This window comes from Papilio machaon, chromosome 9 (assembly GCF_912999745.1).
Source record: "Papilio machaon chromosome 9, ilPapMach1.1, whole genome shotgun sequence".
NCBI lineage: Eukaryota > Metazoa > Arthropoda > Insecta > Lepidoptera > Papilionidae > Papilio > Papilio machaon.
In genome coordinates, this window is record NC_059994.1 from 7,199,886 (window position 1) to 7,211,999 (window position 12,114).

The following is a 12,114-nucleotide window of genomic DNA, read 5'->3' on the forward strand; positions in this document are numbered from 1 at the left end:
CTCCCATGGATACAAGGGGGTCCATCTAGGCTTTAGGAATTATAGTCTGTGAGGACTTCTTAAATCTTCTATATTTTAACATATTTGCCGCTGTGATCTCTGTAGAACTGTGGAGGTTCATGGTTGTGCTTAAGCTGGTAATACACTAGCATTCCGCGTGAGTCAAAGCGGAGTTTCGCTGGGCATTTGTTGGAGAGTTTCTTGCTACAGTTCCAGTATCTACCGTCACTCGTCGTTTGAGCAAACATATAGTTCTGTACAATTAACATACGTTTCTTGCAGTTAGTCGGCGTGATAAACTCTAAATGTATACCTGGAAATTGATTGAAATTTAAATTTGTAATATGTATAAATATCTATGCTATTTATTGAATAGTTTGCTTTTTATTAAATAATTTAATTATAAATTGCAGCTAATTTCAGGTCTTAAAAAGTAGACCAAATGTTAAATGACGTGGCGGATAGCCTATTAGTTGATCCGAAGCCTATGACATCCGTAACACTAGAGGAACCGCAGATGCGTTGTCAGCCTGTAGATCATAGTTTGGAAGAACACATAAGCTATTAAGTTTTTTTAATTCCGAGCGGGCGGAGTTTCCGGCGACAGCTAGTAAAATTATAAATACAAAAATTACCAGTATTTTATAATGACCGTGAATATAAATCTAAATTATAATTAAAATTAAACCTACATTTATTTTATAGTATTTCATTTAGCGGGTTGATTGTATCAACAAATAATTTACGACCGAACCCTTTAATAGATCTGAAGCTATTTCATTTATTCAAGGGATTGTTAATGAAATTAAATCTATTTTATTAAAATGAAACCGGAACAGTAATTTAAAAAACCTAATTTATATTTTAGAGAACTATTGAATCATCGTTGTACTTTATCCTATAAAAAATAATCTTCGTTTCGAACTTATGGATTTATTAAGGTTCACAAAAACATCGTTCACACCACACTTATTCTTTATTTTTAATATTACTCAGAGTCAACTTGGATACTTCTCAGTGTTCACATCTTAATTAAATATATATTAAAATTTGATATATTACAACATATCTATATAAAATATACACACGCAGAAACACACAAACAGGCGCGCGAGAGTTTATTTAGGGGTGAGGGCGTGTACAAAAGAAAATGAATTAATCGTCAATGGTGCATCTACTCCAATATATATTATATATGTATTATCTATGGTGACTACGATAAAGGAAAAATTTGAAAATTACATTTTTTGTATTGACGAATTTTCTTATTAATTAAGTCGAGCATATGTTCCATCTCTATTTTTGTGAAATTTCGGTGCAGTATGATTATGATTCAGGTCACATGATTTTATTTTTCCGTCGGGCCACAATGATATCTTCGATGTACATTTACGACTAACTCGAGAACAACAGTACCAGCAATTTTCTTTGCTAATCGTAAACGGATAACCATTTACCAGCGCCAAATGATTCTTCTTTGACATCCTCGTTCTGATAAATTTACATTTTAAAACTGAAACAAAAATGAAAATTATTTATTACTACAACCCTACAGATATCCAAAAAAATTGATGAAAAATAGTAAAATAAAGTGTATTATTTTAACTTTTATTAGAATTATAACAGCATTAAACACATTAGACAGGTAGGCTTTATTAAATTATATCTAATTTACGGCCTATTTCACAATGTCCAAGTACAGTCCTGAAAAAGCTACTTGCAACTTATGTGTCAAAGAAAGTCATCGTTGGCATTTCACAATCTCCAAAATAAGCTTAACTGCTAAAGAAGTTTTAGATTGAAATTTCTTGTTTATAAATGTTATTTTAAACAATTTTTGTCTTACTCCCACATTTCTATCTTAAGCTGCCTTTCCTCTTCTTCAAAGGCCCATTGTAGTTTTTTATAGTTATATTCTTCCTGTGACATTGTCTTTTTCTTATGTGACATTGTGTTCTTTTTGTGTCAGTTACGTTTCCTATTAGTTATCCAGCTCTTTACTTGTACATTGTGAAGTGTGATGTGGCCCTTAGAAACGGCTCCGTAACCTGACATATAAAATAAAAAATACACAGCCAGTAGAGTTTTTTGGTTAACATACATGTATGGTACCGCTAGTTTTTCTGAAGTACTTCGGGGGCGGATGGTTATGGTTTATGGAATAGTAGATTATTTCTCCATTCCAAAGTTTGATTTTAGAGTTACATCCGGTTGTTGACTTTTTGGAACAGTAGAACATGTCATTGCTACCGCCCTTCAATGAGAATGTATTATTTCTAAACATTATTATATGTTTCCCCTTGCCAGAAGGTATGCTTACAAAAGAGAGATCCTCTTCTGAAATATATACAATCATTTATATAGTTTTTAACTCAATATTTTCTAACTTAAAAATGGTTGTAAGTTGCTGGCAAATAAAATGGTTAGTCAAGATATGTAAAGCAACCTGACCGTGATATTTCAATGTCATGACATTGTACAAAGAATATAGTCATCAATCCCATTGTCAAAAGAAACAAGTGTAACGGTAGTGGATACTCACCTTTAGATAATATTACGAAAATTATTAATATCAAAAGTAGCTGCTCAAGCTACACACCGAAACAAAGTGGAAAGATATAGTACTAGAAGACGAGTGAGTGTCAAGATGACGATGTTGAAGACAGAACGAAGTGGAAGAGACTTATTAGGAAACTGACCTCACCGTAATACAGCTAGGATACGAGCTAGACAAAGAAAGAGACTAATATCAAAATTATTTTTTTTATTTCAGAATTTATAAATAGATCCATCTGGACCACGCATTAAGTTAGGAGGCGGATGATTATGGCAATTGTCATAAGACACAATTCTATCATTTCGCAATCCGACTCTGGCTTTGCATTTAGTCATGGATTTCTTGGAGCAGTAGAACATAGATTCACTCCTACCCTGCACTGAATACGTCTGTCCTTCCAACAAAATCAAATTCCTCTTTCCTCTACCCGAAGATACGTATTCGAATTTTATTTCGTCTGAAAACAATGACAGTTTAAGAGTCAAGATTAATAAACGATGGTGAAATATTTTATTTGTTTAGTATAACTTATTGCACTAAAACTGTTACTATTGAAAAATGGGACTCGCCTTTCGATTATAAAAAAAGAATTCTCAAAATTAGAGCAGAGCGGAGTTATGAGGAAATAACACATTAAAAAATACGGACGAATTGAGAACCTCTTTCTTTTCGAAGTCGGCCAAAAAAATGAAATCTTTTACTATTTTTTTTGATAAACTTTAAATACAAACTATATTTAAATCACAAAATCCTTACCTTAATGTACATACTATGTTACCTAAAATACATATAAACTCTTTATTGCTTTTCGGTCTAAAGCTCATTATCAACTTAGTATGCAGTATTAATACGCGCAGTTCTAATAATACTAATATTATAAATGCGAATGTCTAGATGGATGGATGTTTGTTTGTCTGGAAGAACATGTAGGCTACTTATTAAGTTTTTTATTATTCCGAGCGGACAGAGTTGCAAGCGACAGCTAGTAACGAAATAAAAGGGCATTATGAATTCTTAAATATAGTATTTAGCTCATAGGCACGTATAAACCATCCGAGCACTTGAAGTATTTCTTGGGACGGTGATTGTGGGTATCGTTTATGAACTGTATAGTATTGTCTGGTAGGATACGTAGTTTTGCATTACATCTCATGCTGTAGCTCTGCGAACACTTCAGATACTTCTTCCCGGGGCCCGTGTACGCGTATGGATAGTCATTGACCAGTACAACTGACCTTTTGTTTCCTATTGGTAATATTTTGTATGAAACTGGAAAATAACAAATGACAACCATAAATTTTTTGGGACTTAGATAACTTAATTAGTTCTTAGTATTAATAGAAAACAAATCATGTCATTAATAAAGCTTTAGAGTATACTACCCGTTGGTTTCTGAGGCCAAAATCTCTGTAAAAAACATATCGTCATCTCTGTCATTATCTTTGACAAAACTGATATAACAATATGTTTTAAACGGGAATTTTTGTCTCAGAACCCTATGGTTAGTTGACCCAGTACGATATTAAACCTGTTACCTTTAAAGCGCTCGAGAAAATACGATAAAAAATTAAGAATTATCTAAAATCGATTAAATACAAGTAAAGTGCTACATGGAACCTGCAGAAATTGAAATTTTGAAAGTATACTATTTAATTTTGACAAATAGTATATTTCATATAAACACTTCCAAAAATAATTAAATGAAAAAAAAATAACGATTATGCAAACTTTTAATTTCTTTTGCGCCGTAATTATAATATTCTAACTTTGACATAAACTCCTTGTTTATTTTTCCAATAGACCGGTGGTGGATGATTGTGTTCTCCATTGGCTGCCAGTATGTTACCTGATGCATCCACTTTCAGCTTAGCCTTACACTTCCCTGTCGTTGACCTCGAGCATTTCAAGTAAGTTCTTCCTAGCCTTCCATAAAATGAAAACGTATATTTCTGATACATTACTATTTCTTTTCCATCGTCTGTTGGTAGAAATTGTACTCGATCTGTAAAATAAAGGTACTAATACTATTTCTAAGCCTCAGTTAATATGATTAAAGTATTTGAAATCAATGCTTTTTAGCCTTATTACTGTAATAACTGTCGCCCGCGTCTTCGTCCGCGCTGTATTAAAGACATAGTAAGTAGCCTATGTGTTCTTACAGACTATGTGTTACATTTGTATCAAATTTTATCGAGATTTGTTGAACCGTGCCGGAGATACTATCTAACAAACATCAATCTATCCATCTATACATCCAAACTTTCGCAGTTATAATATTAGTTAGATAGGATAATATTTCTTAAACATTCTACGTTCTGATCGAACCATGACGTCAAATTCTTCAAGATTTAATGAATAAACGAGAGAGGCAAACGTTGCTTAGTTGCTTAATATAAAGTGTGTACACAATTTAAAGTACTCACGAAAGTAAATAAGAAGATAATAAAGAAGAAAAATCTAAAATCGTTCAAATACGAAAGCAACGCGATATTCAAAGTGTTATAATAAATCTGCAGAAATTAAAATATTGATTGTACTATTTAATTTTGACAATGAGTATATTTTATTTAAAAATAATCGAAAAAGATGCAATTTTAAGTTTTTTTACTGAAAAAAGGGAAAACTAAGGCAAACTTACCGGATGATGAGTACAGGACAAAAACAACGGTAAAAATAATAACAAATAGAACACAAATAAAAAGTGGACAGAGTAGCGGTAGCTTTGCCGAATATTTAAATATAGTTAAATACAAGGTAACAGCAAGCAGCAGTTAAGTTACTGCCCACAGATCAAAATCAAAAGTGTGAAAATGGAAAATGGAGGTAGTATTGCAGACCAAAATAATGATTGTATTTGTGTTGCAATAATGGATGAAAAACATAGAAAGGAGTTCTTTGGGTACTGCAAAGCGACCAAGTGGTAAAAGCTGTAAATCCTTACTAATATTATAAATGCGAAAGTAACTCTGTCTGTCTGTCTCGCTTTCACGCCAAAACTACTGAACCGATTTAAATGAAATTTGGTACACAGATAGTCTAGAGCCTGAGGAAGGACATTTTAACGCGAAAAAAGGGTTGTATTTGTAGTATTTCACGCAGACAAAGTCGCGGGCACAGCTAGTAAGAAATAAAATATAAGGGTATTAATGATGCTTGCAATAATATTATTATACATATTATTTATAAGCATAGAAAGTATAGAAATAAGAAATAGCAGTAAGATAAGATAAAGTAGAGTAAGACATTTAATAATAAGTATTAATACAGTAAAACTTAGCTGTAAATAGTAATTTTGTTAGTAGTATAAGATAAAATTAAATTAAGAATAAGTGCGTTACCTTTTAGAGCGTTACACAAACTGCACCTGTTAACAACAAACAAGATTAGTTTATACATTAAAATAAGATTATACAGATTGAGTATCCCTATAGTGAATTAGAAGAATAAGACTTTTAAAGATCCTTTAAATAAATCTGTTAGTAAATTAAGTTAGAAACTAAGTATATTACCTCTTGATGAATAAAGATCCCTGGAATTGTGTTTTTTTGCCTGCAAACAGAACAAACAAATAAATAAGTAGACACATAGATAGGATAGATTAAATCGGGAATCCCACCCGAACAGGAATAAAAGTGGATGAATGTTAGATAGAAATATAGTATGCAGAATAAAAGTGCGAGCGGAATAAAAGCGAGAACTGGAATTAATGAGAATAGTGAATATAGGCTCTGACCATCATGTTAGAGGTAGAGGCAAAAAAAAAAAAACACCTATGATAAGAGAACATATACTTTAGATACATTACAATTTCTTTGTCACCTGTCGTTGGTAAAAATTTTACTCGATCTGTAGGATAAAATTAACAATATAATATTTCTAAGCTTATTTTATTTAGTTTTTCATTTTTTATTGATATGGAGGACGGAATCCTGGTGCCCACCCAACGAAGTGGGACAAGGACATAGATGATGAGATCTTTCTTTGAATATTCCACGTTCTAATCTAAACGAATTTATAACCTTTTAAGTAAATCTAGAAAAATTTCTAACTTAAAAAATTACACTGCCTGAGTAGGATTTTCGACCAAAAATTATTATGATAGATACAACAACGTAATTTTTCTGACTTTTAGTTCAGTTAGTCCAGGACCGACAATATTACGATATTAAGCACTGTAGTCTTGTGACACACTGTTGTAAATTGCTCGTGAAACGAATAAAAATAATCTGAAATCGATCAAATATGAATGCTACATTGAGCCGGAACAAATTATTATTTTTAAATGCACTATTTAATTTTGAGGACGAGTACATTTTAAATGCTTACAAAAATCTAATCAAAATAAAAAAATTGCATTTTTATTATAATAATTTCTTGTCTAAAAAGGTTACAATTTTACTTATTTTTTTGAACCACTTATGTATTGTGAACTTTGACGTAAATTCCATTATTCGTTTTCCAGTACAGTGGCGGTGGGTGATTGTGTTCCGTATGGGCTCTGAGTATGTAGCCCGATGCATCCACTTTCAGCCTAGCGTGGCACTTCCCTCTCATTGCCTTCGAGCAATATAGGTAAGTTTGCTGTCTCCCACGATACGAGAACGTATACTTCTGATACATTATAATTTGTTTGCCACCGATAGTAGGTAATAATTGAATTCGATCTATAAAAAGAAATTAGTTAACAATATTGTTAGATATTTGATGCAAAAGTATTTTAAAAGAAATAAATTAACAGCGAAATAGTGAATTTAACTCTACATCTAAATAATCCTTGCAATAGGATAAACTCAAACCGAACGTAAATAAACAAAAATGTCAGACGTTCCGCAATGACGGATGGAAAGAGACTGCCACGAGCAGCAGCGAACGCTGCCTTATAAAGCCTTTAGTGAGACTACCCTCAACAGTCCTTACACCTAACACATTTGTGAGACTACCCTCAACAGTCCTAACACCTAACAATATCATATTACTAGCTTTTGCCCGCGACTTCGTCTGCGCGGAATAAAAAAAATGTACACTAGATAAAAAAGTTCCTATGTCCGTTTCCTAGTTCTAAGTTACCTCCCCATCAATTTTCAGCTAAATCAGTTCGATCGATCTTGAGTTATAAATAGTGTCACTAACACGACTTTCTTTTATACTATACTAGCTTTTACCCGCAACTCCGTCCGCGCGAAATAAAAAATAGAAAACGGGGTAAAAATTATCCTATGTCCGTTTCTTGGTTCTAAGCTACCTGCCCACCAATTTTCAGTCAAATCGATTCAGCCGTTCTTGAGTTATAAATAGTGTAACTAACACGACTCTCTTTATATATATACCTATAGAGATATAAGAAAATTACAACAGTCAGGCCTTTGAAATCACGCTATATTTTACAATGATATAGTATGCTTCCTTGAATTTGCGATGACCTAATGTGTCAATGCATTTCCTTCTTAGATTTAATGACTAACTTAGAATACTTGAAAGACAAACATGAGAAAGTTGCTTGAAGATTTACGAGAAGAAAATTAAAAACGACGTAAAGGGAAAGCAAATAACGGCACCTAATAATTTTTTCGACTACTCGTAATTAAACATTCAGACCACAATCTACGTGTATAAATGGTTAAATAAAAACACAATAGTTGAAATAAACTACACATCAAAATCTTTATTACTCAGAGAATTTCATAATTAAAAAAAAAACTTTATTGTTTTCCCTTTGGGTAAGGGACTGGTATCCAAACTAGGGTGATACCCTGTGTGATGGATCACCAGGCCTCCGCCCCACAGACCTTGTGTTTGGAGTTGGATTTATTCTACAAAAATGTCTTATTTCATCTCTTGTAGTATAGGTGTTTCCCATTTCACCGATTGGCCTACCTATCAATTGATCCAATGGGATCTTTTTTTCAAATGTTCCGGTTGGGGCCATAGAATTAAAAAAGAACCCTATTGGATCGATTGACTGGCTCATCGTTCCCAATAGTATCGTTAAAATGGGTCAGAATTATACAAGTTTATAGTATACATTATGTGCACTCCTTACAAGTGTGGGAGGAGGATGATTATGATCAGTATTGCCACTGATAACAGTTTTCGTACTGTCATCAACTTTCAGCTTAGCAGGACACTTGGAGGCAAACTTTTTAGAACAATAAGCGTATCGCTTAATTTTTTTCGAATGATATGAGAACGTATAATTCTGGAACATTACTAGAGTCGTGTCATTATTCCCAGTTTTTATTTCTTCGTATTGATAACCTAAAAGAAAGAATAACATTTATCATAAAATACCAGAACACTAGTACAAAAACATATAGTTCTTTTCATGTCCTTTAAAAAGTCAGAGATAGCATTATTTTTAATAAAGGTGTTTCGATGGTGGTCAGTTTATAGTAAAAATATGATTAATTAACATGGAAAATGGCTTTACCATAAAACTATAATATTTCTGGTGAAAAGACTTTTGCCTACAATTTGTTTAAAAATAACTAAAAAGTCAAACATCGTAATTCCCGCCATGAATGATATTTTAATTTTCTCTGTCAACTTATTGAAAAAAGTTTTGGATCTAAAAGAATGATACTTCTTCAAACATACGAAAAACTATACCCGAACACGAGTACGAATGCGTAGGTATGAATTTTAATAAAATATTCCGAATACAAAAAATATTTTTATACTTATATACTTCAAATTTTTGAAAAAAAAATTACAATGCCTTAATCAATATTTACTTTAAAGTTAACTCGTCATTTATTTTATAGAGAAAGAAATTATCCGATCACAGTTTTAACACAAGATTATGTTTAGCTATTGGATTCCTAAGAACCAAATTGGTTAAAAATGATTATGAAATAATACCGCGGATAAGAAAAATTCAGAATTGATTATTATGTTCGACCACTAATACGTACATACTATTTTTTTTATAACTTAAGAACTTTTCCATCTGCGGTTTTATATAAATTGGGAGGATTATGATCATGTTGGTTAATTAATTCAAGGACTCGGCCTTCAGGAGTAGTGTGAAGCCTCGCTTTACAGCCTGCTGCTTTCTTAGAGCAATACCATCTCGTCTTCGTGGTCATACTGGAAAAAGTGTACCCCCTGTATACCAGTAATTCTCCATTCTTCCGATTACTCGGTATGAATACCGTTTCATCTATAAAATCAAAGCAGATTTAATTTAGTGCATTGTAATCGCAACTAAACAAACAGTAACCTGCATACGTGATGATTAAGACAGATTAATTTTTTTTACAGATTTTTTTCATGAATCGAATTTCAAATAAATAGGCAAGTTAAAGAATAAGTAAATTATACTTAACGTAAAAATAAGTAGTACACATTTAAAACTCTAATCGAGAAATCAATGCATAGTGTAGCTATAGATTAAAAGGAAGCTAAGAGATAGAAGCTAACATTTATAACTTAAAAACCTTTCCATCGGAGGTTCTATACAAAGTGGGAGGTACATGATTATGTTCATTGATTGATTCAATAACTTGGCCATCAGGTGTGGTGTGAACTCTTGCTTTACAGCCTGCAGCTTTCTTGGAGCAGTACCATCTTGTCTTGATTCCTTGCTTGCTGTTTATATTAGCGTAAGTGAACTCCCTGTATAATAGTATCTTTCCCATACCCCGATTGCTGGGTATCAACTCTGCTTTATCTGCAACAGTAGAGTTAATAAGAACGCTCGTAGATTACAGACTTTTAATAGACCAATAGCTATCAGAATAAGCTTAATCAGTTTGAAAATGTATGAAAGTACGACCATCACACCGATTCGGTATAATGTAACCTGAGCTTCTCAACCCAATTCGATTAAATTATCAGGCAATAAAAGGTTTATTATGGATAGGAGCTCTTAATGTTAATTTTTTTTCCAAGTCGCAGGAGGTTTTAATACAAATTTTGTTGATAACGTTACGAAAACGATCTTACGAATATTCGTGCTAGGTCCAATTCAATTTCCTTGTCTCCTATCGAAAACTCTTATATGTGTCGTGTAGGTTTATGACATAGTATATGAATAAATAGTAATAGTATCCTGGATGCGAGTTGCACAGGACCGATCATCGTGGCGATCTTTGGGGGAAGCCTATGCCCAGCAGTGGTCGTAACGAGGCTGAAGGGATGGATAATGGATGGATATGAATAAAATGCAGTAAAATAAATCTATCATTATTTATTTACAACATAATAATTTTGTTATAATTTACAAACAGATTAAGGTTCCGCGATCCGGTTGAACATAGTTGATTTTTTTTGCTAACCGAAATAATTCTGGCAGCTTCGGAATATTGGGTTTTCAAACTAATTCATAACATCCTTGCGATGTCCTAAAAAGACTTGGCGGAAGATGATTGTGAGAATCCGAAAGTATTTTGATCACCTTTCCCTGGCCATCAATTTTCATAGTTGCCTTGCATCCTCCTCGTCTAGATTTGGAGCACCGTAAATATGACTTTCCGTAACCCACAAAAGAGTAGACGTATTTTTTGTATACAATAAACCTACCTTTTCTGCCTGGAATGAATGCTACATAGCCTAAATCTGAAAATAAAATTTACTACATTTAGAGGGATGTAGGTTTATGGAGATGTCCATTTGAATTTTCTAAGCATTGTGTAAAACATCTGTTGCTTTCTGTATATTATACTGCATATCATCCTCTGGGCTAAAGCTTAAAAGGTTAAAGTTAGACCTTACAAACTAGCAACAAAAAAATATTTTAATCACCTCCGAAAAGAATCATATTTTCATATAATGCCCTTCTTCAGTCTTATAAAGTTGTGGTGGGCCGTGATTGTGCTGCATGTTTCTTCTGATGACTTTACCCTCGACTTCAATCTTTAGGGTTGCTTTGCAATGACCTCGCATGTATCTGGAGCATCTTAGGTATGTCTTGCTACGACCCGAAAAGGCGAAAAGGTAATTCTCATACACAGTTAAAATTCTCTGACCAGGCCCTGGTAGGAATTGTACGTAACCTAAATCTGCAACATCAAAATCAGTAGTTCAATGAGGTTCCGAGGGTATTAGGAGAAAAGTGACATACCATTTGCTTTCTAGTGACACAACAATTGAAGAGTAAATTTGAAAACGATTCGAGCGGAAAATGAAAGAATGTTCAATAGTGTTTGATATCGTTGAACTTTAACACACGAACACAATTTCCATATTTTATGATAAAATTGAAATAAACTTTTTAATTTATCATATCTTCTGTCTCATAAAAAACTACCTTTGTTGTTTTTGTCTACAACGCATTTTACATATTTCTATGGTTAGCTAACATGTCATCGCAACCAGGATTTATTTGGATATAACAAAAAACGAATAAAATATTAAATGAAATATAAAGAATTAACTGTAGCTTTAATAAGTAAAATAAATGAAGGCAAAGAAATAGAGTTTTTACAACTTTATTACGTTAACATTTTAAATTCATAAGTTACAGTTATTAATAGAGAGTCAATTAATGAAATTATAATCAGGTAGTATTACATTCTTCATAAAAAATTGAAAAAAAAAAAGGAATGTTAGAATACAAG

The 12,114-nt window shown here is 32.6% G+C and overlaps 1 protein-coding gene and 2 long non-coding RNA genes across 5 annotated transcripts in view; 1 reads left to right on the top strand and 2 right to left on the bottom strand.

The window, feature by feature from the left end:
• The window catches only part of LOC106712905 (protein tramtrack, beta isoform), a 247,179-nt gene that overhangs the window by 198,578 nt on the left and 36,487 nt on the right, over nt 1-12,114 (top strand). The gene's annotated exons all lie outside the window — the stretch shown is intronic.
• Nucleotides 1-12,114, bottom strand: part of LOC123721241 — a 53,886-nt gene that overhangs the window by 17,450 nt on the left and 24,322 nt on the right. The window lies entirely within an intron of this gene.
• On the bottom strand, nt 4,305-6,108 carry LOC106712908. The gene is made up of 3 exons (XR_001357100.2): nt 6,067-6,108; nt 5,896-5,921; nt 4,305-4,559 (listed from the first exon to the last, which is right to left on the bottom strand). It is a non-coding gene; the product is annotated as an uncharacterized LOC106712908 (long non-coding RNA).